Raw genomic sequence first — 26,190 nt, forward strand, 5'->3', positions numbered from 1 at the left:
CATTTCAATATAGTGTTGCAAAGTAACCTTGTTGACAGTTCCTGATAGGATGAAGTGCAGTGAGTTTGAGGACTGAAGTGGGCTGGGTGTGATGTTATTCAGACTGTTTTCTCTCCACATACTTTTCAAGGAAACGTTACAGAGGTAAGTGCCTTAGCCATAGGCACAAAATTATAGGAACTATGGGAAAATGAAGGGATTATAAATGGTTTTTGGAAGTAGAAATGGAGAGAGCTCATTGGAACTGATCAGGAATGGAAGGTGGCAAGTTGTCTAGAGGAGCCATAGCTGTTGAGAGTCTCCTTCAGGACACAGATTAGGGCCACAGGGTAGAGTTGTGTGTGTGCGTGTTTCCATGCACAGCCCTGCTCCACACCTCTGGTCATCTTTGTTTCCCTCCACTGAACCCATCCCAATTTGTTTACATCATTTTTGCATTCCACACCTGAATTTCACACATTCCATATTCATGGAATGGATGCACATCTTGTGAAAGTGTAGGCCAGTTGAGAATTATTGGAAAGAAGTTTGATGCATGATGGATTATTGGATAAGATGCAATCTATTGGTTGTTCTATTGAATTACTGCAAACACTGCACAACCTCAGGATAGATCGCCTATTGAAGATCTAATTCTAGATGCAGAGATTGTCTTGGCTGTGTACTAGAATTTCCCTAAGGTTCCATCAATCTCTGAATAGCTAAGAAAGGTTTTGAATCTGGCTGAGATAGAAAAATCTTACTTTGGTTATGAAAAGGGAGCATGACTCCTTATGATGGATGGTTTTGTAGGGAACTTGAATCCATTCATAAATTACTGGACTACTCAGTTCTTTGAAGCAATATGTATATTCAGTTCCATAATAAAAACAAACATTCATTGAGACTTTGATCAAAATGAGATTTTTTTTTTTTTGAGCTAGCAGTTTAGGTGATGGAAAATAACAAAGAAGAAATGTTGCTAATGCTGTGATTCCCAAGCATATCATGTTTATTCAATCTAACACTTTGTTCTTTTTATAGCATCGCTCTTAGTACTATGCACTACTTTTCTTTAACACCTCTGTCTATTTGAAGCCACTTACTGCATAACACAATTTAGAAGAAGCTGAACATATCTACACGAATTTCCTTAAACAAGCCTCAATAGTTTAATTATAAGTCATTTAAAAAGTGGTACTTACACAGGGACATTTTGTCTCTGTTGTTGAAACTGCGGATGTGAGCAATAACAAGAAATGGCATGATTCATTATGTGTCAAAGACTTTTCTGTAGCTGAGAATTATTATTATTTTTAATTATTGTGCTCAGGTTCTGCTAGCTAGCTTACCATTGGCGTCTGTGAGAACAGGATGCTGGACTAGATGGGCTATTGGCTTGATCCAGCAGGACTTTTCTTAGGTTCATAAACTGAATGGGTATAGCAATATTTTAGATGAGTACTGTAAAAATGTAAAGGATCCCTGGGCGGTTAAGTCCAGTCAAAGGCAACTATGGGGTTGCAGCACTCATCTTGCTTTCAGGCCAAGGGGGCCGGCATGTGTCCGCAGACAGCTTTCTGGGTAATGTGGCCAACATGACTAAACTGCTTCTGGCTCAACAGAACATTGAGGCATTGGGACATCACTGCTGCTGCACTGTGAGTGTGGGGGAAGGCCGCTCCCTCCTCAGGCTAATTCCATCTGGCCTAGGGGGCGGGGCCCAGGCTCACCTCTGTGACAGCTTTAAGGACACTGGTGCTGCTGCAGCAAATGTTAAAGATGTTTTTATATATTTTAAGGTGTTTTAAAGGTGTTTTTACTGTTTACTCTGTTGTACCGCCGTGAATGGTGGTTTTTATCTATGTATTTTTGTTTTGTTCCGTTTTGTTTTGGTTTGAGGTTGGATATTGAGTGGGGTGGGGATTGGTTTTGTTTGGGTATAATTGTTTTTGGTTGTTTTGTTTTTCTATTTTGTAAATGGAGGCAAGTATGAGGCTTGGGATTGCTACCGTGGAGGGGCGAGGGAGGTATGGCGGTGGGGGCAGATGTTATAGGCGAAGGGGATCGAGATACAGATATGCTCGTACCCCTTCGAATCTGCACCCCATCTCGAGGGACGAGGGTAGGGTGAGCAAGGATTACTCACCTCCTTCACTGGTGTTGTGCAATGCCAGGTCTATAGGCAACAAAACCGCCACCCTGCGAGATTTCTTTACCTCGCAGGGGGTCGATCTGGCTTGTGTGACGGAGACCTGGGTGCGCGAAGGGGAAACTGTTACCTTACGAGAGATGGTGCCCCCGGGTTTCTCCGTCCTCCACCAGTCACGGACTGTGGGCCGGGGGGGAGGGGTGGCATTATTAATCCGGGAAGATTGTTCTTTCAGGGCTCTACCATCGCCATTGATCCCCGGCATTGAATGTGTTGGCCTAGTGTGGGGCTCTGAGGTGAGCTTGGCTGTCTGGCTGGTGTACCGGCCACCTAGCGCACCAGCAGCCACCCTGTCAGGCCTGCTGGAGGCGGTGGCTGGCTGGGCCTTCGAGTTCCCTAACCTATTGGTATTGGGGGACTTCAACATCCATGCTGATGCCACTCCCTCCTCACAGGCTCTGGACCTGGTGTCTTCCATGGCGACACTAGGGCTCTCCCAGTTTGTTTCGGGCCCCACACATCAAGCAGGCCACACGCTGGATTTGATCTTTGGCGCCGGTATAGATGTGATCATGTCTCCTTTGATGAAGGTGCCATGGTCTGATCACTGTGCTCTGAAAGCCAGGATTGACTTTCCACCCCCACCCTGCTTAGGTGGCGAGCCGATTTGGGCTCGCCCGCAGAGGCTGATGGACCCTGATGGATTCCGTCAAGCCTTGCGGGACCTTGCTCCCCCTGGCGACTCATTGACTGAGCTTGTTGAGGGCTGGAATACCCAGCTCCTGGCGGCCATCGATGAGATCGCACCTAAGCGCCCTCTGTGACCCCGCAGAAACCGGGCTCCCTGGTTTACCGAGGAGCTTCAGAAAATGAAGCGGGATCTCAGACGGCTAGAGCAAGTATGGCGGGGTGCCCGTGATGGAGCCTCAAGAACATCTTATAGGGTTTTTATGAAAACCTATGAGATGGCAGTGAAGGCCGCTAAGAAGTCTTACTTCTCGGCCTCCATTGCATCCGCTAGCTCTCACCCGGTGCAATTATTTAGTATAATTAGGTCTTTAACGTCCCTTGAAGGACAGCCAAATTTAAATAACAATCTGACACACAGCTGTGAGGCATTTGCGAGCTTTTTTGCGGAGAAGGTCCTGTTGCTCCACCATGACCTTCCTGCCAATTTGGATACAATAAATGAACTGGAGGCCCCTCGACTGTCCTCGGGTCCAGTATTGGACCACTTTGACCGGATATCTCCAGCCGATGTGGACAGACTCCTCCAAGCTGGAAAGCCCACCACCTGTCCTCTTGACCCGTGCCCGTCATGGCTGATTAGAGCGTGTCCAGACGAGGTGCAGGCCCCCCTGGGGGATATCATCAATTTGTCCCTTGGCACCGGGATATTCCCAGGGGAACTGAAGGAGGCAGTGGTGCGTCCGCTCTTAAAGAAAACATCATTAGATCCCTTAGATCTATTCAATTACCGCCCGGTTTCGAATCTTCCATTCCTGGGTAAGGTGATTGAGAGAGCGGTTGCTGAACAGCTTGGTAGGTTTCTGGATGAAACATCGGCTCTGGATCCATTCCAGTCCGGCTTCCGCGCTGGTCATGGGACCGAGATGGCTCTGGTCGCCCTAACAGATGATCTCCGCAGGCAGCTGGATCGAGGCGGGTCGGGGCTGCTGATTCTTCTAGACCTGTCAGCAGCCTTCGACATGGTCGATCACGAACTCCTAGACCACCGCCTTGCTGATGTGGGGATCCAGGGCACAGTCCTCCAATGGCTGCGCTCGTTTCTCTCTGGTCGGGGACAGAGGGTGGCGCTTGGGGGAATTGTCATCGCGCCACTCCTTGGTGTGTGGAGTGCCTCAGGGTGCGATTCTCTCCCCAATGCTTTTTAACATCTTTATGTGCCCCCTCGCCCAGCTTGTCCGGAGTTTTGGGCTGGGTTGCCATCAGTATGCCGATGACACCCAACTCTATCTGTTGATGGATGGCCATCCTGACTCGGCCCCAGACACACTGACCAGATGTCTGGAAGCTGTGGCTGGATGGTTACGTGGGAGCCGGTTGAAGTTAAATCCTTCGAAGACAGAGGTCCTCTGGCTGGGACGGGACGATATGGGATTGAGGGGGCAACTCCCATCTCTTGCGGGGGTGCAATTAGTGCCAGCACCATCCGTTAAGAGTTTGGGTGTAATCTTCGATACCTCCCTCTCTATGGAGGCGCAGATTACAGCTATAACAAAGGCGGCATTTTTTCATCTCCGCCAAGCTAAGCAGTTGGCCCCTTATCTCTCTCGCCCTGACCTAGCCACTGTGATCCATGCGACGGTCACCTCCAGACTGAATTATTGTAACTCGCTCTACGTGGGGCTGCCCTTGAGACTGACCCAGAAACTCCAGCGGGTGCAGAATGCCGCGGCGAGACTCCTTATGGGGTCTTCGCTGCGAGACCACATTCATCCGGTACTATACCAGCTGCACTGGCTCCCGGTGGAGTACAGGATCAGGTTTAAGGTGCTGGTTTTAACCTTTAAAGCCCTATACGGCCTAGGACCCTCGTACCTACGGGACCCACAGAGAAACCTACGGTCTGCAAATAAAAACATCCTGAAGGTCCCAGGCCTCAGAGAGGTTAGGCTGGCCTCAACTAGAGCCAGGGCCTTCTCGGCTGCGGCTCCAATCTGGTGGAGCGCTCTGTCACAAGAGACTAGGGCCCTGCGGGACCTCTTTCCGCAGGGCCTGCAAGACAGAGTTGTTCCACCAGGCCTTTGGTCAGGGCGCAGCCTGACTCTCTCCTCTGGCAACCTGCACAGAATTTTGCTTAATGGTTGCCATCAACTTGATTTTAATTAATTTTTATAATGAAATATTTTTAGAATGTTGGATTATCTGATTGTTTGATTATTTGATTGTTGTTAGCCGCCCTGAGCCCGGCTTCGGCTGGGGAGGGCGGGATATAAATAAAATTTATTATTTATTATTATTATTAACACTGTGATGGAAATCAGAGCACACAGAAACTCCATTTACCTTCCCACCACACCAGCGGTACCTATTTATCTACTTGCACTGGCGTGCTTTCGAACTGCTAGGTTGGCAGGAGCTGGGATCATAGCTGTCAACTTTTTCCTTTTTTAAAGGGAAATTCCCTTATTCTGAATAGGATTCCTTGCAAGAAAAGGGAAAAGTTGACAGCTATGGCTGGGATAGAACAATGGGAGCTCTCCCCGTCGAGCAGATTCGAACCGCGACCTTCTGATCGGCGAGCCCAAGAGGCTCAGTGGTTTAGACCACAGCATCCCTCATGTTCCTATGAGCACTGTAAGACCCACATCTCAAGATACACATGCATGACCATTTAGGAGTTCTTATGTGCTCATGTCAGAAATCAGAACTTATGGAATAATGGAAGCAGAAAAATTGGTCTCTGACCCAAGGAATCTAAATTTTAACTGTGGGGGAAACAGAGGAAATGAAAAAGCCAGAGTAATGAGTGATGAATGTGAACAAACATAGTGTGGTGTGGTAGTTATAGTGAGGGACTAAGATCCTGGGTTCAGATCTCCAGTCAGGAAGCTCACTGGGTGACCTTTCAATCACTGTCTCTCAGCCTAACCCACCTAACAGAGTTGTTGTGAGGAGAAAATGGATGGGGGGGATGGACCATATGTGCCACCTTGAGCTCCTTAGAGGAAGAATGGAATGTTGTTGTTTGTTGTTTGTTCTTCTTCTTCTTCTTCTTCTTCTTCTTCTTCTTCTTCCTCTTCCTCTTCCTCTTCCTCTTCCTCTTCCTCTTCCTCTTCCTTTCTTTCTTTCCATGTAATTCATTTGGGTTGGGAATATGGACTAATGAGGTTTAATGGAATGAGAGAGAGGCAGTAAAATGTATGAATTCTTAGAGGCGTATTTATTTGATTTTTATATCCTTGGTGGCTTTGAGAACTGCATGAACTGGGTAAAGTTTAGCATAGAAAAATAGGTAGTCAGGCATCACATGTATTCTTTGAGCTTTCTCTGTATTTACTTCTACTGTCTGTAGTCTCAGAAGGAAGAATATTATGCTTTTGTTTATGGCAAACTGTAAAGGCAGGGATGGCTGTTTCAGTACATACACTCCTGTTTCCCAAACAAAAGAGAGAGATTAATTCTCAGCAGTTTCAGCTGCCTGGCACGTCCAAGCCAGTCAGAGTATCACCTCAAAACAGCAAGTTCCAGTATGTACGCTAAAGAAGACAATTCATTCCTAAGGTATTTTGAGCTGGTTGATCTTTTACAGCGGGGGGGGGGGGGACTTATAAAATAGAGAGCGCATTACACACCATCACATTCTCAATTTTGGGATTCATTAATTTTGTTCAGTGAAACTTTTCCCTCCTAACAGGATACCTCAGATTATCTGTGATCTGTGTTTGGCATGTCCAACATAAAAGGCTTTCAATTTTTCATATACAGTGGTAGCTCGGGTTAAGTACTTAATTCATTCTGGGGGTCCGTTCTTAACCTGAAACTGTTCTTAACCTGAAGCACCACTTTAGCTAATGGGGCCTCCTGCTGCTGCCGCGCCAGAGCTCGATTTCTGTTCTCATCCTCAAGCAAAGTTCTTAACCTGAAGCACTATTTCTGGGTTAGCGGAGTCTGTAACCTGAAGTGTATGTAACCTGAAGCGTATGTAACCTGAGGTACCACTGTAGTGCTTGTTCAGTTTGATGGGATAGTGCCCCAGTAATGCATCTTGCTGATTCAGCTGCAAATCTTTGTGTCAGGTTTGTGGTAAAGGGCAGTTTTGCTGCACAAGTGACGACATGCATATTCTTAATTAAAAAGGACAGTAAGCGGAATATAAGAATTTTATAGCAATGTTTCTTTAAAGTTAATTTTGCTTCACAACCATACCTAATACAACAAATTCTACCTGTGCAAAGGCAACAGAGAAGGAGGGGTGTGTTTGCATCTTGGGTCCTAAGAATGGCCAATTTTGGTTTTTCTTACTTTCCCCTTTCCCCTGCCTTCACTCTGCCAAATTTCTGAATGAGTCTGCAAATTTTTAAAATTGAAAAATACTCATGAAAATTCATCAGCACATTTTTTCCAAGTGATTCCCTGTAAAATAATGCATTTTATATGCTATTATCACAAATATATGCATTTTTATGTACACTTTACCATAATGCACACATCTCGGTACGCAGTATTTGTTTGGAGGACTGCATCGCAACATTTGGAGAAGTGCAAATTTCAAAGAATAGTTGTGTTTTGGTTCACATACCGATTCAGAAAATGAGAATTAGGTAGGTTTGTATTCAAATCTGAACCAAACCAGATTTGTCTCCCATCCCCAGATACAAGCCTTATCAATCTGTCCTTCCTCCTTTGTTGTTTGTCCTGGCTGCTTTTGCAAACTGCTTCATTTTTTGTTGAGTGCTCTTTCACCAAATTCCCTCCTCACAAGTTTTTACTTGTACACTTCTGCCCAGGGGTGGGAGGAGGGTACTCTGCTCACATGCTAACTAGGGATTAGGAAATGGCTTCCTTGATGATGGTAGACCCATTTGACATTACATTTAGCCCCCACTTTGAACTGGGTTCAACTGGAAATGAGCTAACCCCCTGCCTCTGCCACTCCCCCAGCCATCTCCAGAGATGAGGGGTGGGAGACCTTACAGAGAGAGAATTCTTATACCAGGACTTTTAAGTAATACTTTTAAAAAATACTGGCTCAGATCAGTTTTGATACTCTGCCAAGAAGACATTCCCAAATAATATTCTTTCTGCTTCTGAAGAATATGAGTACCAGAGCGCTGAGAGTGAGGCTATTTGAATTTCTCAGTAGCTGGCGGATACAGGGAGATGAATAGCTGCAGCACACTGACAAATCCAATTCTGCCAGAAATAAACAGCTTCACTTTAAAAACAGCTTTGCTCAATATCTCAAAGATGTATACAGAAAGCAGCCATGTAGCATTTATGCAAACAATATGCAGCGTGGAGCAACTTGCCTCCCCCTGTCTTGGACACCCCCACCCCCTAGTTATGGGGTAAGCAATATTTTGTAGTGATGCATAAGCTTATCTCCTTTTTAAAAAAATAATTGCATAAACAATTATAATAATTTATTATTTATAGGCCACCCCACCTGGCTCATATTAAAACATTAAAAAATGTCCAACATTATAAACTTCCCTAAATAGGTCTGCCTTCAGATGTCTTCTAAAAGTTGTGTAGTTCTTTATCTCTGTGACATCTGATGGGAGGGCATTCCACAGGGTGGGTGCCACTACTGAGAAGGCCCTCTGCCTGGTTCCCTGTAACTTCACTTCTCGCAGTGAGGGAACCACCAGAAGGCCCTCGGAGCTGGATCTCAGTTTCTGGGCTGAATGATGGGGGTGGACATGCTCCTTCAGGTATACTGGGCCGAAGCCATTTAGGGCTTTAAAGGTCAGCACTGACACTTTGAATTGTGCTCAGAAATGTACTGGGAGCCAGTATAGATCCTTTATATGGTCCTAATATTGTCCCAGTGGCCAATTATGAACATTACTGGAGGACATTCCATATATATAAATAATTTAAAGTGCCCCCTTTTTCTACACCGTTCTCAAACATGCATGTGTTTTTTCATGGTTTAGTGTGTGTGTACGTGTGTGTGAATAGAAATGGTGATGAATGTTTTGAGTTGGCATTCAGTCATTCATTATATGTGTGTTCTGCTCTTTCTGTAATGTTCAGATTGTGATAGTAAGTAACCCACCATCACATGGTCACATGGTAGAATAGGTCTTTTAAATCCAGGACTTCCTGATCTATGACAAACACAGTACTGTACCATATGGCATGGGTAGGGAACCTGTGTCCCTCCAGATATTGCTGGACTACAATTCCCATCATCCCTGATTATTGGTTCTGCTGGCTGGCTGGGACTGATGGGAGTTGAAGTCCAGCAACACCTGGAGGATCACAGGTTCTCCATCACTGCCATATTGGTTTGCAATATTTCAACAGAGATGGAGATCCAATAGATACACTGTCACCCCATGTGTCAGGCACCAATACACAAAAAATCAGCCCATTTCACAACAACTGATATTCAGTCCACAAAAGAAAGTGTGCAACAATTTAAATTCAGTCTAGGTTGAAAAATAAAAATGTGGTTGGCCACATTCAGTCCTGGGATCTGCTGCGCATGTAAAAGAACAGCAGTGGAGGGAGCAGAACAAGTACCGTATTTTTCGCTCTATAGGATGCACCCGACCATAGGACGCACCTTGTTTTAGAGGGGGAGAGCAAGAAAAAAAATAAATCTCCCCCTCTCTGCTCAGTGCCCCTTCAGCGAAGCAGCACGAGAAATGGAGCCCCTTCCATTTCTCCTCCCGCTTGTCTGAAGGGGCGCTGCACAGCTCTCCCTCTCTGCTGAAGCCAGGAGAGTCTTGCAAGACTCTCCCGGCTTCAGCTAAAGGAACCTGAAGCCTCTGAAGCACAGCAGGAACTCGTGCTGCACTCCAAAGGCTTCAGGCGGCTATCCCTGAAGCCTGGAGAGCGAGAGGAGTTGGTGCGCACCGACTCCTCTCGCTCTCCAGGCTTCAGCGAAAGCAACGCGAAGCCTCCGGAGCGTGGAGGGAGCGCTCCCTCTATGCTTCGGAGGCTTTGTGTTGCTATCACTGAAGCCAAGGAGCCTGCATTCGCTCCATAGGACGCACACACATTTCCCCTTAATTTTTGGAGGGGAACAAGTGTGTCCTATAGAGCGAAAAATACGGTATGTGTGTGGGTGGAGAAGTGTGGTAGTGGGTGAGTGATACCAAAAGCGAGTTCCTTGTTTTTGCTTGCTTTTATCAGAATGCATCCATGCGAATGGGCCAGGTTCACAGAGAGCACCCCTCCGCACAGCCGAGAAATACATTAGAAGGAACATTGCCGGCAGATTATGACAACAGAGAGGTGGCAACTAGAATCTGCAGCACCTTCTCTCTCAACTCAGGGCTTTCATGTCCTTGCAATCATCAGGTTTTGCTTAAAAAGCACTCCCAGCATCTCTGAGCTGGGGTGACATCACCACAGTGGTATTTTGGGCTTTTGCCAAGTTACTTCTAGGCTTCCACTTTCAGGGTTTCCAGCTGTCGAAATCAGCAACAGTCTCTTTGTATACACAAAACCACAGAGCTGTAGAGCTGCAGAGCCCTTTGACGAATGCTTGCCTGTGTCTGCATTTCATTTTGCCTCAGGTCTTCCTGCCCTTTCTGCCTCCATCCTTCTGGAACTTGCCTTTCTGTCCCCATCTCCTGTGCAGCACAGCCTGCCATTCCTGCTGCAGCAGACCCTTATCTCCAGTCACAGCAAAGTTCTCTCACTCTCCTGCCCAGGCCCTTGCAGCATGAACTCCAGTTGCCCCTGTTTGCCAGCTGGATCATCCCTACTTTTTGCATGCATGGTGGGCTTCCCTGAATCATTGCCCCTATTTATTTATTTTGCCTTGTTAAGGTTTTAGCACAAACATGTAAATGCAGGCACATGAATGTTCAAGGCGCAACATAGGGCAAAGACTGCCATTTCACATGATGCTGAGACTCATCAGTGATTTATGATCTTGGGCATCTCTTTAATTGAAAGAAGACACACTTTGGGTTTCTTTACAAAACAACATGTAGAGAGGATACAAGAGACAGGGCATTTTCAGTTGTGGCCACCCAACTGTAAGGTTATTCTCCCCAAGTATGCTTACATGGCATCTTCTTTGGTGTCAATCAGCACCCAACGTACATCTTATTTTCCCAGGCCTTTAAAACCCGCCGTAGCTTTAAGCTGTTTTTACTCTGTGCCTTGAATAGTTATGCTACATTTATTGTTTTATTGGGATATTTTTAAAATTTGTATTTCAAATTGCTTTATTTCTTCTTTTGAGCTCTGAGAACTTTGTTGTGGTGAAACCTAGGAATACTGGCTTGGATTCAGACTTCACTTCCATCACCAGAAGTGGAAGGGGAGGAGACTTTTGCCAATTCTCTGTTGTGCCCTTCTAAAATCTGCTCCTGAGGCTTAGGGGACATCCCTCTGGAACAGTTGGGTGGGAGGAGGCACTGGCAGTTGTAGAAGGAAGAGGAAAGTTGGCAAAGTTGCCTCCTTCAGATTGGTGGGATCCCTCCACTAGACCAAAAGCCTTCAGTGGATGGAAAGAAACCTTCTGTATTACGGTATTTTAATATTTTGTTGGAAGCCGCCCAGAGTGGCTGGAGAAGCCCAGCCAGATGTGCGGGGTATAAATAATAAATTATTATTATTATTATTCTGGTCATAGAGCGTGAAGAATGGACAAAAGCCATTTAAAAAATAAATACCTGTGAGTCGAACAAATGTCGTTTTATAGTGTCCAACATGCTATTGCAGATTAACTGAAAATAGCATTCAGCAAAATTAGAGCCTCCAGCAGCAGGGAATGGGGCTCAGTCAGTGGGAAAGGGGGTGTTTAATATAGTACCTTTTGTTGTTTGGAGGGGTATAGAACTGGATTAGATATGCTGTAAGCCACCCAGCCAAATGGGCGGGGCTTCCATTTAGTATTTCTCTCCTGATTAAATTATATGGTCAGGATTCTCTTCTTATGTTTAAACAGTATTGTTATCTGGTAGTATCTGTAGTACAATGAGTTTAGAATAATAATAATAATAATAAGTCTCTCCTTTCGACTAGTATATGCTAACTGGTCTTCAGTTGGTGGGTTGGGAATTACCAGTGGGTTGTCACAGCCTGATCCAAGGCATAGCTGTCAACGCTTCCCTTTTTTAAAGGGAAATTCCCTTATTCTGAATAGGATTCCTCGTAAGAAAAAGTTGACAGCTATGATCCAAGGTGAGTCACATCAGGAGGATAGTTAAAGATTAAGAAATGGTTCCCCAAATGCATGTTTGGGTCAGAAGTGGGTTCTGGGTCTGAAAAGGTTGATGAATTCGGATGCCGCTAACTCAGAGATGGAAAGAAGAAATAGTACGTACCAGAGAGGAATGGCAAACTAAGCTGCTGGACTATGCTGAAATGCCAAAACTGACTGGAAAGTTCAAGGACCAAGAAGACAAGAAATTCAAGAAGGAATGGGAAAAGTTTATAATTTATTTAGGAGAACTCTGTAAACAGATGAAAACATTAGCAGGATTTTAATCTCACTTGTAATGTAACAGATACTGCGCGTCGAGGTCCCTAAGACACCCCCCCCAAGAAAAACACAATTGACACTTAATTTTTGTTTAAGGTTTCTGGCATAATTTTGGCCACAACTTTATTCAAATACAGCAATGTGAGTGGTTGCTTAGGCATTGGTAGCACTAACTAACCCCACACAGGGACAGCTCTGACATTCGCACCCCCCGTGAAGTCAGCAAGGGTAAGTCACCTGGGGACAGAGGCGGGACTGGGAACCATGCCTCACCTCTCCCCAGCATGCTCCCAGGGGCTTGCGTGGCCCTAGCCCCTTGCCAGGGGGTTTCGGACAAAAGCATGGGGGAGCCCCTGGGTTCCTTTAACGGTAAAACCTTTCAGCAGCAGCAGCATTTTGGAGGGGCAGGCACAGCCGAATCCATACCCCCCAGCAACCAATTCCAGACCAATGCCTAACCGCAAACCTTACAAGTTGTGACGATTTGCTACGCGGTAGGCGAAAACCAAGTGGCACACACTAATCAGCCAAATGGCAAAATTCCTACCGGGCCCCTGCCCCAAGGCAGACGACCCCATGACAGGCAATAGCAAGGTCAAGCAAACAGCCTAACATTAGGGAAGAGAGGGCGGGTGATCCGAAGCATGCAGCGAAAGAGGACGTCCGTTGCTGCGTGCCTTGTATTTAACAAATAGGGCTGTCAATCACTAATTGGCAACATCTAAATTTCCCCAGTAACAGCCCGCCCCTGCTTACAGGATGGCCAAACCATTTGCCTAGTAACAGTGAGGTGTCTTGTCAGCCCCGCCCGCAACCTGTGCTCTCCATGAGGGAGAACACACTTTACGGACAACATGGACAGATACAAAATATAGATCACTAAATAAAATGCAGTTGAAAATGTTGACAATAGGAGCCATGGAGGGGATGGGGGAAGTCTTGAGATTCAGAGTAATGTCTTTAGATGGATGTGTATTTGGTATGGTTATAAATTTATATTTGTAAAATCAAATAAAAATGATTTCAAAAAAAGAGAGAAAAAGTTGATGAAATCTTCACTAACAACAATAATTACTAATAACATCAAAAGGCACAATATACCACAGAATTTGACCTGGTCTCTGTAATGTATTCAGCTGGAGGTAACATTATATTTGATTAAACAAAGCTGCTGGGGGCTCATTGCTTTCAATAAGAAAACAAGAGTGTTTGCTTCCAGTGGGGCCACATTAGCATTGTTTTAAAATGATTATACTAACTAATACAATAAGGCAAACTCAAAATACAACCACAGGGCCTTGATGAGAATGTAGATTGACTTGTTCTACTTGGTGGAAAACCCTCTGACCCAAAACACACCACTCCATCTGTCAACGTCTAGGCAGCAACAGCAGGGCAGAAAAATGAATGAGATGGCTTCAGAGGAGTAACTTTCTGAAACGCATTTGCTCACTTAACACTTAATCTGTGCCCTGCACTGAAATATTGTTCTCTGCCATATAGCATGGCTAGGTCATTCCCAGAATTAAAAATGACTTGATAGAACAAGAATGAAAATAACCACACTTTTTATTTTAAAAAAGCACAATTTTCTTTATCCCACTTTATTCAAACACTCTGAGTGAAAGAAGCAGTATTTATTTAAGTCAGCCTCCATGCATAGCAATAAATGAACACAAATTTGAGATCAGAAGCAACCTCATTCAGAAATCAATGGTAAACATTTCAGTGTCCCAGGGCACTGATGCTGATCTCAAAGGGCTCCTTCAGATGATCTGCTTATTGAGCATTCATCCTGATTCACTTGCACAAAGCTTACATGGTTGTTAGATTATGCCTGGTCTTTACTGAACATTCATTTGAATTCATTTACAGGGCAGTTGCATGGCAATCAGCATCCATCCTGATTTGCTAACGGTGCATTTAAACATTTTCCCATTGTTCATTCAACACTTTTAAATGCATTTCCCCATCACTTTCCAAACCGCAAAAAGTTCATGGTTTTTGCGTTTGTTTAATGTGGATTTGCCAAGTGCTTTGTTGTTGTTTAGTTATTTAGTTGTGTCCGACTCTTCGTGACTCCATGGACCAGAGCATGCCAGGCACTCCTGTCTTCCACTGCCTCCTGCAGTTTGGTCAAACTCATGTTTGTAGCTTCGAGAACACTGTCCAACCATCTCGTCCTCTGTCGTCCCCTTCTCCTTGTGCCCTCAATCTTTCCCAGCATCAGGGTCTTTTCCAGAGAGTCTTCTCGTCTCATGAGGTGGCCAAAGTATTGGAGCCTCAGCTTCAAGATCTGTCCTTCCAGTGAGCACTCAGGGCTGATTTCCTTAAAAATGGATAGGTTTGATCTTCTTGCTTTAATCCATGTTAAATCAGAAAACCTAAAATTCCACAATGTACTTGACTTCCTCCTGAAAAATAATGACCACCTGGAGGCACCCAACATCAGCATACTACAATTTTCTTACTTTACTTTACTTTTTTACTTTAAAGTGAGCCTTCACCACCAAATTGCTGAACTACAGTGTATCAGCAAATTTGATTCTCCTCAATTTGGACTTAATCAGAACTGTGAGTTTCTTGCACACTATGTGTGTTCAATGGCATAGGCATAGCTATGACTGCAGTTGAGAATGCATCACTCAGTTCTCAACATGTATAGATCTGGATTCTGCGTAGAAATGTCACAAGCCTACTCCTAGCCCTTTCAGTTTTGGGCTCTTGGATATGCTAGCTATATCCACCTGTTTGTGTGTGTGCGCATATGAGAAATAAGACTCTTTTTTTGTATGTGACATAATAGACTATAAGCCATTAAGGTCCATGCCACAACCAGTTGTAAGATTCCAAAGAACTCTTCCTTTTGCATTTGCTCTGGAATGTATGCCTACAATAGCTCACCAATATGTCAGGACATTTTTTAACAACATAGGCAGCCTTTAATTAAACTACTTTGCTTTCCATTGGCCTTTTTGACCTTTTAATGATGGTGTTTGGTTTCCTTGTTTATCTGACATGCTGTTATCATGCTCTTTACATTCCGGGCGTGTTATCTTTCCCATGCATGTGCGTAAAAATCCTCAGATCACAAATCAGTAAACAAAGTAAAACCCTCGAGAAATATCATGTTCTGAAGATACCCTCCTGGAGGAAGTGAGTGACGGGAAAGAAAATGTGGGAGAAGAATGACTTCAGAATTCATTTGCTACACATTAGTATGGTAACGTTTCTCAGGTCACTTTCTATGAAAAGCCACCTCTCCTGCAAACGAAATACGCAACGTTTTATACAAATCTGGAGTTTTGCAAAAGACCTGGGTCTGCTGGTTTTATTGTTATACTTCTCAAAAATGGTTGTGTTTGCCTCGTGCTTTGCCAACATTCATAGGCCTTTCTAAGGCACAACCCTCTGTGCATGAATTGGGGTTTAAGCCCTGTTGAACACAGTGGAACTTGCTTCTGAGTCCATGTGAATGTGACTAGACTGCATGTACCACAGAAGTTGATCCTCACAGACGTACACCATATAATGCACCCAGGTTGTAGGATTCCTTCCCTGTGGAAATCCAGCTGTTCATGTTGGTACTATTCAGGCAACAACTTAGACGATACTTGCTAGTTTGGACCTTTAGTACATTGGTGGAGTAGAGCTCAATAGCTGTTTGCTTTGTATTATTATTATTAGCTGGCAGCTGCAGTGGCAGTTCTGCCAGCATGCCCCCTACCTTCCCCTTGCTCTTCTTCTCCCTTTGTCATTGCCTTCTCTCCCTGCTTGCCCCCCCTCTGGTGGCTGCTTCAGCAGTTACAATGGAGCAGTAGGTGGTGGCAGCAGTGGTAGGGCAATGAGCCCCTCTCAGTCTCTCTCCCTACTCACTTCTTCTCCGATACATGAAACACAGTTGAAAGTAGTGTGCCAAGGGACCTCTGAGAATTGCAATCTTCCCAAGGTGTTCTAGATCTCCTTGGGAAATTGACTTTCCCACACATTGGATGAGGAAGAAAGATTGAGGAAAAACAGGAGAAACTGAGAGCTGTTGCTACTGGAGAAGGTGGGCATTCTTTTCTGGCTTGGATTCAGATCTGAGCCAGAGAAGAACTCAAGTACATAATGTTTGTGTGTTGAGGTCCCCAAGCCACCCCTCAAATAACTCACAACTCACACATAATTTTTGTTTAAGGTTTTTGGCATAATTTTGGCCACAACTTTATTAAAATACGTATCTGTGAGTGGTTGCTTAGGCATTGGTTAAGACTAACTGACCCCGCCCCCCCCCGGCTAGGGACAGAACTGAGCTCTGAACTCCCTCAGAAGTCAGTAAGGGAAAACAATATTGGGGAGCAATGGAGCTGAGTCACAGGCCCTCAGCACTCACCCGCATGCTTCCCGGGGCTTGCCGGCCCTAGCCCCATTCCAGGGATTCGGACGAAATCGTGGCAAGCCCCTGGATTCCTTTAACGGAATTCCCTTCCGCAGCAGCATTGGAGGGGTAGGCACAGCCAGTCCTTACCCCTCCTCCAACCAATTTGATAACCAATGCCTAACCGCAACCTTACAAGTTGTGGCAATTTGCTACGCAGTAGGCAAAAACCAAATGGCCCAGCCAATCGGCCAGATGGACAAAATTCCTACCAGGCCCCTGCCCCAAGAGCAGACGACCCCATGACAGGCATAGCAAGGTCAAAGCAAAACCTTCGAAACTCAGGGTGGGTGGGCGGGTGATCCGGTTCACGCAGCGAAAGAGAAAGCACCAAGCTGCGTGCCCGGAATTTAAAAGGTTCGATTCCTCCCACCAAAATCGCAACAAGTAAATTTCCCCGGCAACCCAGCCAACCAATCAATTGCCAGGGGTCAGCTTGGCCACCTTGCTTGGCAACAGAGGGGTGACTCAGCAGACCCCACCGCAACACGTGCTCTCATTTCAAGAACATGCTTTGCCTTTATATTGAAAGCTAGTCTAAGAACATCATCAGTGTGGCCCTCATAGCATGTCTTTGGGCACTTCGATTGTCATTGTTTAGGGGTGGGATTGAATCACATACTGACAAATTCAGGTTGCACAATTAAAGCTAGCACTCCACCAAAAGAAGTGACAGAAAAATGCAAAACCTCTTAATACATACTGATAGAAACCCTTTGCACAACAGCATTTCAAAGACAAGCTACTAATGGGTCTGTTGCTGAATATTAGCATGAGGTGGTGTTTTCATGCAAACTTTTCATGCATTCTATATCTGTTTCAAAGCAAAAATGACCATCACTCCCACACAGTAATAACATTAACATTAATTAATATCACACTTTCAAAACAAAGTAGAAAAGGCCTCCAAACATCTGCTGAAGATATTAACACTGGAAGCAAGTGAGCTGGTCAGTGCTATTGTATTACCTTTGTACCATTCTGAAGTACAGTATCATGCTTGCAAAAGAATATCTGTGCAACATAATTCTTGCTTCTGATGGCCTGGAGAATACCTCACAGTAGTTCTCAAAACAAACACACTTCTAAGATATCTTGCAGTTGAGAGAATGTCTGAGGTTGGACCTGAGTGATTGCGTGCTTTTGTAGTAGAGATGTGATATCGTCCATTCACATTATATGTATTGCTTTCTATCCAACAAATGGCCCATGACAAATTGAAAGAAGCCATGCACATTTTTTTCTTTTTTTAAAAAAACACTTAATACTTTGTTTTTAGGGCTGCATTTTTTACAGCCCCCCAAATTGATTGCAAATGGAAACAACAGTATTCCACAAAAAGAAGCCAATTTCAAGAGTTGAATTTGCAGGAAAATGTTACAAAAAGTAGCCTTTATCAAAATTTATTTTCAGTGTTAAAATTTAGCAGTTTATTGAGATTTCACAATACCAAATCAGAATATGCCAAAAGTTTGAGCACCTGCTTAACCACCAAATCATATTTAGACGGGCATGCAAAATTTTAAAATATATTTCAATGCAATATCTTTCTTTGATACTGAGATATTAGAATTTATTTTTGTGTGCAATTTTACATTTAGTGTTTTGATCTGAAGCTCAAACCCAGCATCAGTGTTCAAGTAGCCTGGAAACAATTTCCTCCCTTGAGTGTTAATACAGTGTAACCCACCTTCGGACTGCATGGTGAAGGGTGGATTAAAAAGTCTAATAAATAATTATTTGATTATAAAACTTCATAAATACTCGTATAGCACAGTTTTCCATTCAAAGTCCGAATTCTAATGCAATCCCCACACAGGAGAGCAGGAGAAAGTAGTGTATGACTCTGTGACTTCCATTTAATGTTTCTTATATTTTAGATCCATTCTAGGTTGTGGAAGGAAAAAGAGATTAATAGATTTCCGAGCCCCCTGAACAGTTTTATTAATTGTCTGAGAGCAGAAAGTAATTTGATTTTGTAGAATCTGGTTTTGGAATATAATGTTCAATTGCTTTGGATTACTAAAACTGTAAGTGCTTCGAAGCATGTCTGTTTAGATCTAAATTGTGCAGTTTAGTATGTTGCTGGACGTAGTTTAATTTGTGTATTATTCTTGGTAATAACTAACGGAAAATATCAATGGAACCCTATCAAACTGTTCCTGCTAATTTAAAATTATGGATTTTGTATAGATCTTTAACTTGGATGTTGTTGTTGCTGGAGAAAGCGTGTTCATTAAAATGAGACCCTGAGACTCTGAAAGTTGCTTCAGACTATAAATATGCAGCCTTGAAGAAATATGCCAATAATTCAGGTACAGAGTTTGGAATGTTTAGTTACAGAGTGCAACTAATATTCATTTGCAATTTGAAGGGGGGATTATACAATCTCTCCTCCATCTGCCACTCTTAGGGAGGAGCAGTTCCATGCGCAAGAAGCTTGCATAAAGCATGCCGGCGTAAATTAAGCTGATGTAAAGAAATGGCCTTTTAGAATGAGGCATACATCTTTTTCTTTTTAAATTGACATTTGCCATGATGGAATGGAAGAAGGAGGATTCTCTCTGAGGTCACTGTGTTATGCATTATCTTTTACCCTTCTGCACTGAGTCGGTGTCCTGCAACATGGGGCTAGGTTTTTAAAGTTGCCTGTAAAAAAACATTTACAGTGGCATCTCGGGTTACATACGCTTCAGGTTACATATGCTTCAGGTTACAGACTCCGCTAACCCAGAAATAGTGCTTCAGGTTAAGAACTTTGCTTCAGGATAAGAAAAGAAATCTTGCTCTGGCGGCGCAGCAGCAGCGGGAGGCCCCATTAGCTAAAGTGGTGCTTCTGGTTAAGAACAGTTTCAGGTTAAGAACAGACCTCCGGAACGAATTAAGTACTTAACCCGAGGTACCACTGTATTGTTTAATCTAGCCTTTCAAGGTATGCACAATGTTGACCTGTGCTTTGATCTGGTTTTTAGTCTACTGTTGATTTCAATGTTTTGATCACTTAAAATAGCTGTTTTAACGTTTTTTAAACTGATAATTTCATTATTTGATTCTTTTTTTGTAGACTGCTTTGAGGTGTGTTCCCTGCCCCCCCTGGGGCAGGGGGCACACCAATGAAGTGGTCTATAAATTTTATGAAATTAAAAGGAAGTCTATTTGACAATAAACACATGCTGGAGAATGTAGGTTTGCTCAAGCAACCCCATCCTGTTTGGGGCCCTTACCCTATATTCCACAGGCTTCTGCACTGTAGTCTTCACTTATAACAAGAGTTTGTAGCCCTTGCAATTCTATCTGTGCCCCTGCAGGGAAATTCAATGAATGACATTAAACCTTCATTGGAGGAAACATGGGATTAAATGCCCTAACTTTGAAGTAAGGATGCATCAGTTCCTATCATGCATATTAAAAGTTTGGGTGTGTGTGTGTGTGTGTGTGTGTGTGTGTGTATAATCCTGCTCTGCTTTGCTGTTCTTTTACGTTAGCATGATATATGATATTTGCTGCTATTAAGTGAAAATTATGTGAAACAGCTGCAGTGACAGATAAGATTAATTATCTTTTGCACTGCTGACATTTAACCCTGCTTGTAACTTGGGCTGCTTGATCAGGCTTCTGTAGCAAAGAAGGCAGGGCAAACCAGGGCTGCTTGCCTGCCTTAGTAAGGGCATATCTGCAGCAACTTGTCGTGCTTTGACATGGCAGGAAGTGGGAAATGAGGCCCTGAGACATGCTAAACCCTTCGAAAAAGGAAGGGTATGATATAGGAGGGACCCCACATCAACACTGTTGGGCAGCTTCACGTGGCAGCTGTAAGATTGCAACAAGTATTGCATCAACATACCATTCAGTTGTTGTTTTATGGCCCACAAAAGGTTCCAGGTAGCCCTCTTATTATTATTTTAAAAAGTGAAGGCAGATTGCAGTCACGGGTTTAGGGTGGGACCTGAAAAGACACACTTCAGGTGTCAGCATTCAATGAAATCTGTATAAATATAAATTTAAAAAAATTAAAAAATTGTCCAGTAGCACCTTAGAGACCAACTAAGTTTGTTCTTGGTATAAGCTTTCGTGTGCATGCACACTTCTTCACACGAAAGCTTATACCAAGAACAAACTTAGTTGGTTTCTAAAGTGCTACTGGACAATTTTTTTATTTTATTTTATTTTTTATATATTTCAACTGCGTCAGACCAACACGGATACCTACCTGAACCTGAAATCTGTATAGTTTGAAGTGACTGGAAGCATAAGCACTTACTCCTTTTGGAAATAAAACATTGTCCAGACCCATAAAAATTTTATTCACAGTTTTACTTGTGGAACTTCCTTCACAACAGAATTAAAACATCAAAGGTACATAAAAAAATACCTGTACAATATCTTGTGCTGTCCATCACAGGCTCAGCATCTTAGAAAATATGAAATAATTCAAACAGACCTTTAGGCATCCATTTTGCCTGGAGCTGTTTTCTTGGAGAGCTTCATCTCCATCCTCCTCCCATGGAGATTTGAGATAAGAGACTCAAAGGCAACTCCCTTCAGAATGGAGATTTGCAATCAAATACCTTTGTCACCTGATCTAAGGTTACTCACTCACATGTCAGCTAGCAAAAAAACAACAATTAGTTAATTATCAACTCGGCAAGAGCTCAGAGTGCTCTCCTTGCTGTTCTAAAGCTTCAGTGGAATCTCCCCATGTTAAAGCTTGTCACTACACAGACATTCCCATTTCAATGTCAATTAAAAGAATTCTACTTAACAAGGAATTCCACAACTTAGCAGGCATGTCCAAAGTCCATTTTGGGGCCTAATCCGGTTGGTTTAATCCGGCCCTTGCCAGATTATTTCCTGGGGTAAAATCCTAAAAAACCTCAACAACTTCAACCCTAAAAGCTCAACAACTTTGGGGTAAAATCCTAAAAAAAAGCTCAACTTCAATTCTAAAGAAAGGTCAACAACTTTGGTTGGCCATTTGGTCAGCCCTCACGGCCCTTCACTTCATCAAATCTGGCCCTCTTTGAAAAAAGTTTGGACACCACTAGGGGTGCCACAGAGAATGCCTCTCTTGGGCCCCCCCCCTCCAAGGAGGTGGAACCAATCTTAACACCCAGGAGGATCTGGAGGGGAGGGAGCCAGCATTTAGGGCTTTAAACACTAATGTGAGCGCCTTGAACTGGGTCTGGAAATGAACCAATGGTGATGAAGAGGAGTCTCCTTTAAAATACGCCAGCCACATGATACTGTTATGAATGCTTTCATTAGAACATTATGCAGTCATTATCTATGGATATAATGCATGCACTGGTAAAGGGGAGTGGGGCTGCCCTGTTCCTTCTGCCTAAGTGTTCATACCACTTAGATCTGCCACCCTGCATCTGGACGTCTGCAAAATACCACTGATGGCGTGAGTTAACTCAGTGCATGTAACCATGCTTCTGTATGTTTAGGCAAGAGCCAACAGTAGGGTGCTGCTGGAGAACTGCCACTTACCAGAATGGAGCAGGAGCAGGGCAGGAGGGCAGGGGCACATTAGTGGGACCACTGGATCACTTCCTAATGGCTCTCCTGCCATGGGACAGCAATGCCATGGCTGGGAGGCCAGTTCTGCAGCCCCTCCAGCTGCTCCTGAGCTGAATCACTAATGCATAAGCTCCCCTCTGCAGAAGTCTGTAGAGATGCAGTGTGGGCAAGGGCCACCGGTACAGCTGTGCTCTCCCTTATCTTGCATACATGGATAATGATTGACTAGGGCTTAAGCTGTACAACAAACCGGCTTTCAGGTATAACAAAGAACTTCAATACCTTTTGAAATGTTTCCTTGCGCTTCTATCATAGCTAGAAACGAGCAAATTGGAACAGTTCATTTCCTCATTCTTCCAATCTTAAATTCAGTTTGTCGCATCCTACATCAGTTTGATTTTTTTATATAAAAAAGAACCATCAGAAAATTCACGTTTTTCCTAATGCAAATATTTCTGCATGCAGTTTTGTGCCACAGATACTTGTTTGCAAGCGATTCCCCTAATATCATGCACTATTGTTAGGTTGAACCCTACTGCATATATTTCCAGGAGAGGGTCTGTCACTGTGGCAGCCCCTAAATTGTGGAATTCCCTCCCCCAGGGGTGCATCTAGCACCATTATTGCATCACTTCTGCGGTACGCTAAAGACTAACCTTTGACACCAGTGATTTATATTTCCTTGAATATTTATGACCACACTTTAATAAAATATGTCTAGGCAGCTTACAACATGGAATATAATAAAACCAATCTATAGACAGCATAATTAATATAATTAAAAACATCAATAAAGCACTAGTAGATAGTGGACAGTTAAAAAGAGAAGTTCATATTGTGAATGCCTGTCAAAAACGTAGTTTTCAAGAGATCTGCTCAGTCCCTAGTGAAAATATACAAATATATCTGTTTTAGGACCTGCCCTTTTCTTCTGATTGCAATACAATTGATTTTAAGATTTTTATATTGCTGTAAGGATTTGAATAAAACCATAATAGTTGTCATAACAATAACAGTAACAATTGATCACAACAAATTAATAATAAGAAGAATACTGCCTGCATAAAATAATAAAAGCTCAGCCCCCCAGGCTTTCTTTTAAAAAGGCGCTCCGACTAACTGATTTAATTAATCTCAATTTCATAAAGTAAAAAACAATACGCAACCCTCAACTGAACGGAAGGGACCAGCTCTTAATAGGATTGGAGAGGGGGAGGGAAAAATACTTAATTGCATAGTTCAGCTGAGTTAAGAAACATGAAAAGCAGGAGGTAGTGCAAAGTGTTAACTTGATTTAATTCAGAGCACGGCCCCTACACCTGTTGTTCTCAATATTCCCAGATCTGCAACATGACCCTCTGAGCAGCGCGAGGTAGGAGGGCCAATGAGAGCGAGCTGTGACATTTGGCTGTTTGGTGCCTTTTGGTCAGTGGGTTGAGGGGAAGCCAAAGATGAAGTTTTCCTATTGCTCACTCTCACTGCCAGCCCCCCCATACACACACAAGCTCAAATTTGCTTGGCATTCAACATGTGCTGACTTGGAAGCTCTCTGTGCTGATTCTAGATCAGCGGGATGTGTTTACTTAGTGAGGGGTGTGGGCAAAGCACTCTGTGCATGTTCAAAAGCACAATTTTTTTAAAAAAAAAAACCACTCCACGTTTCAGAGAATTGAACCTGGCAGTGAAAGTTGTTTGGTTCATCCTTCTGGTTTTCTGTTGCATTTACATGTCAGCTGTCATGACTAAACTGACCCAAGCGAAGACTTTTGGATCGACTCTGCTGTCAAATGTGTGCCTGTTTGCCCCCAGTCTACTACTGCTGTGGTTTTAAACTAACAGAAGTCTGCTTACTACATGGAAACAAAAGCCAGTGTTGAAATACAATATTTATTGTGATGGCTTTTTGAAGCAGTTCAGACTTTATCACCCCAATGTTCTCTGGTGCTGACAACCTAAACAATTTTCTGTTCAACGCAGACTTACTTCTAGGTTTTTATCTCTCAGTATGAATGTTTCTTGCTGAAGCACTTTTAAACAATTGCACATATTATTCCTCCATAGGACTGTCCCTGAGACTGAACGCTCCCACTTTTCTTCTGATCGAAGCTTTGTGCCTTTCAAACAATTGCAGGGCAAAGATTAAAGTGCAGCATGGAGATGCAATGAAAGGGAAAGCAACACCTGTTGAATTTCTGGCTGCCATACAAAGTCTCTGTCAAGAAAAGAGGTGGTGATCCTAAAGGTCAAACTTAAGTGTGAGATGGCTGGGATTTTCCTTCCCAGCTGTGGGCAAGGAGGCAATTTGGATTGGGGAGTTGTGGTCTCATGGCGTGATCGGCACACAATATTGAGCATGTATGTACTTGAGAAATGTAGTGTGGGAATTTTGGGCAGAGAAAATAATTTTGGGAACTATTATTTATTGTTTCTTTTATTTAAGAAATTTCTATACCACCCTTCATCCAAGGATCACAGGATCACCTCTTAAGGTGCTTGGAATTATGGAATATTATGAAAAATAAATGTATGAGGGGGACAGCTAGTGGTATCCCAATCTGTCATTAGAGGGGTGTCAGTTTTGGGTTCTCTCTGCTTCTCATTATTCCTGGTCTTGAGTTCAGTCCTCACCAGCATTTTTGTATGTTGCCTTCAGTAATACGTTAATTTATTCACACACTTTACCTCAGCATACACAATTTTGAGTCCCTAAGACAGCTGCATGGCATCTTGTACATCTCCTTCTGGCAACTCCTACAGCCAAGCTGGTGCCAAACATATTGCTCTGCTTTCCTTTAAAGCACATCAGTGGGTCCTGTTGTGCAGCCCAAGACCTCCATACTCACTGCCCAGGCTTGCACCCCAGAGAGGTCACTCTGGTGTTGCTAACTTTTGAGGCAGCAGTTATGTGTAATCAGTCTCTGCAGCCACAGCAGGCCCTGTTATTCTCCTGTGGTTTGATTTTGCCCCTGGTGGCACACTCCCTTGTGAGACAGACGGAGGCCAACAATTTGGCTGGAGAACTGCATTGCAAAATTCAGCAAATTTCGAAGGATGGCTGCTTTAGAATTTGCTTATTATTTCAGGCAGTGGGAATTCCCCTACCTGTCACTGTTTGGCCCAATATGCACATTTTTGCAAAGCAAAATCCCCTTTTAAAATTCATTTTTGTATGCTATTTTCACTAATACAGTGGTACCTTGGTTTTCAGATGTAATCCATTCTGGAAGACTGTTCGAGTTCCGAAACATTCAAAAACTGAAAACTCAGTATGGAAAACTCAATAGAATAATACCTCGGGATAAATGTGCTTCAAGTTAAGTATTTTTGGGTTGCGCTCCATGGCGACCCGGAAGTAATGGAGTGTGTTACTTCCGGGTTTTGCCGCGCGCGCATGCGCAGACGGTCAAAATGACGTCGTGCGTATGTGCTGAAGTGGTGAAATGCGACCCACGCACGCGGAGACATGGGTTGCGTTTGCTTCAGGATGCGAACGGGTCTCCAGAACGGATCCCATTTGCATCCTGAGGTACCACTGTACGGGAAACTCAAAACGGAAGCTGCGTGGCATGTTCGACTTCCGGGACGTGTTCGAAAACCGAAGCATTTACTTCTGGGTTTATGGTGTTCGAAAACCGAAATGTTCATGCATTTTTACTAATATGTTCACTTTACTCTAGAATATTATTTTTAGGACATGTTACATGGCCAGAGAACTACATTGCAAAATTCAAAGACGTGCAGCTTTTGAAGGGCGGCTATACAAGTTTGCATATTGTTTCAGAATGTGCATATTAGATAGATTTACCTATCAATGCAAACAGAATCAAAAGTCTCCTCCATCCCTATCTGAGTGTAAGTTCCATTGATTTCTTTGGGGATTTTTTTTCTGAGTAACCATGGATAGGATATGATAGGATTGCAATTTTCATGCATTGTAAACTCTGCAGCCAATTTTGTCTCCTTTTATACGGGGAG

At 43.6% G+C, this 26,190-nt stretch overlaps 1 long non-coding RNA gene across 1 annotated transcript in view; it reads right to left on the bottom strand.

Annotated features, from left to right (window-relative positions):
- The window catches only part of LOC310762642, a 28,540-nt gene extending 6,215 nt beyond the window's left edge, over positions 1 to 22,325 (bottom strand). The window contains exon 1 of the long non-coding RNA XR_014548091.1: positions 22,186 to 22,325. This is a non-coding gene — a long non-coding RNA (uncharacterized lncRNA). The remainder of the gene's footprint in view (positions 1 to 22,185) is intronic.
- Positions 22,326 to 26,190: the final 3,865 nt, after the last annotated feature.

This window comes from Podarcis filfolensis, assembly GCF_964270895.1.
Source record: "Podarcis filfolensis genome assembly, chromosome: 5".
In the NCBI taxonomy this organism is placed as follows: Eukaryota; Metazoa; Chordata; class Lepidosauria; order Squamata; family Lacertidae; genus Podarcis; species Podarcis filfolensis.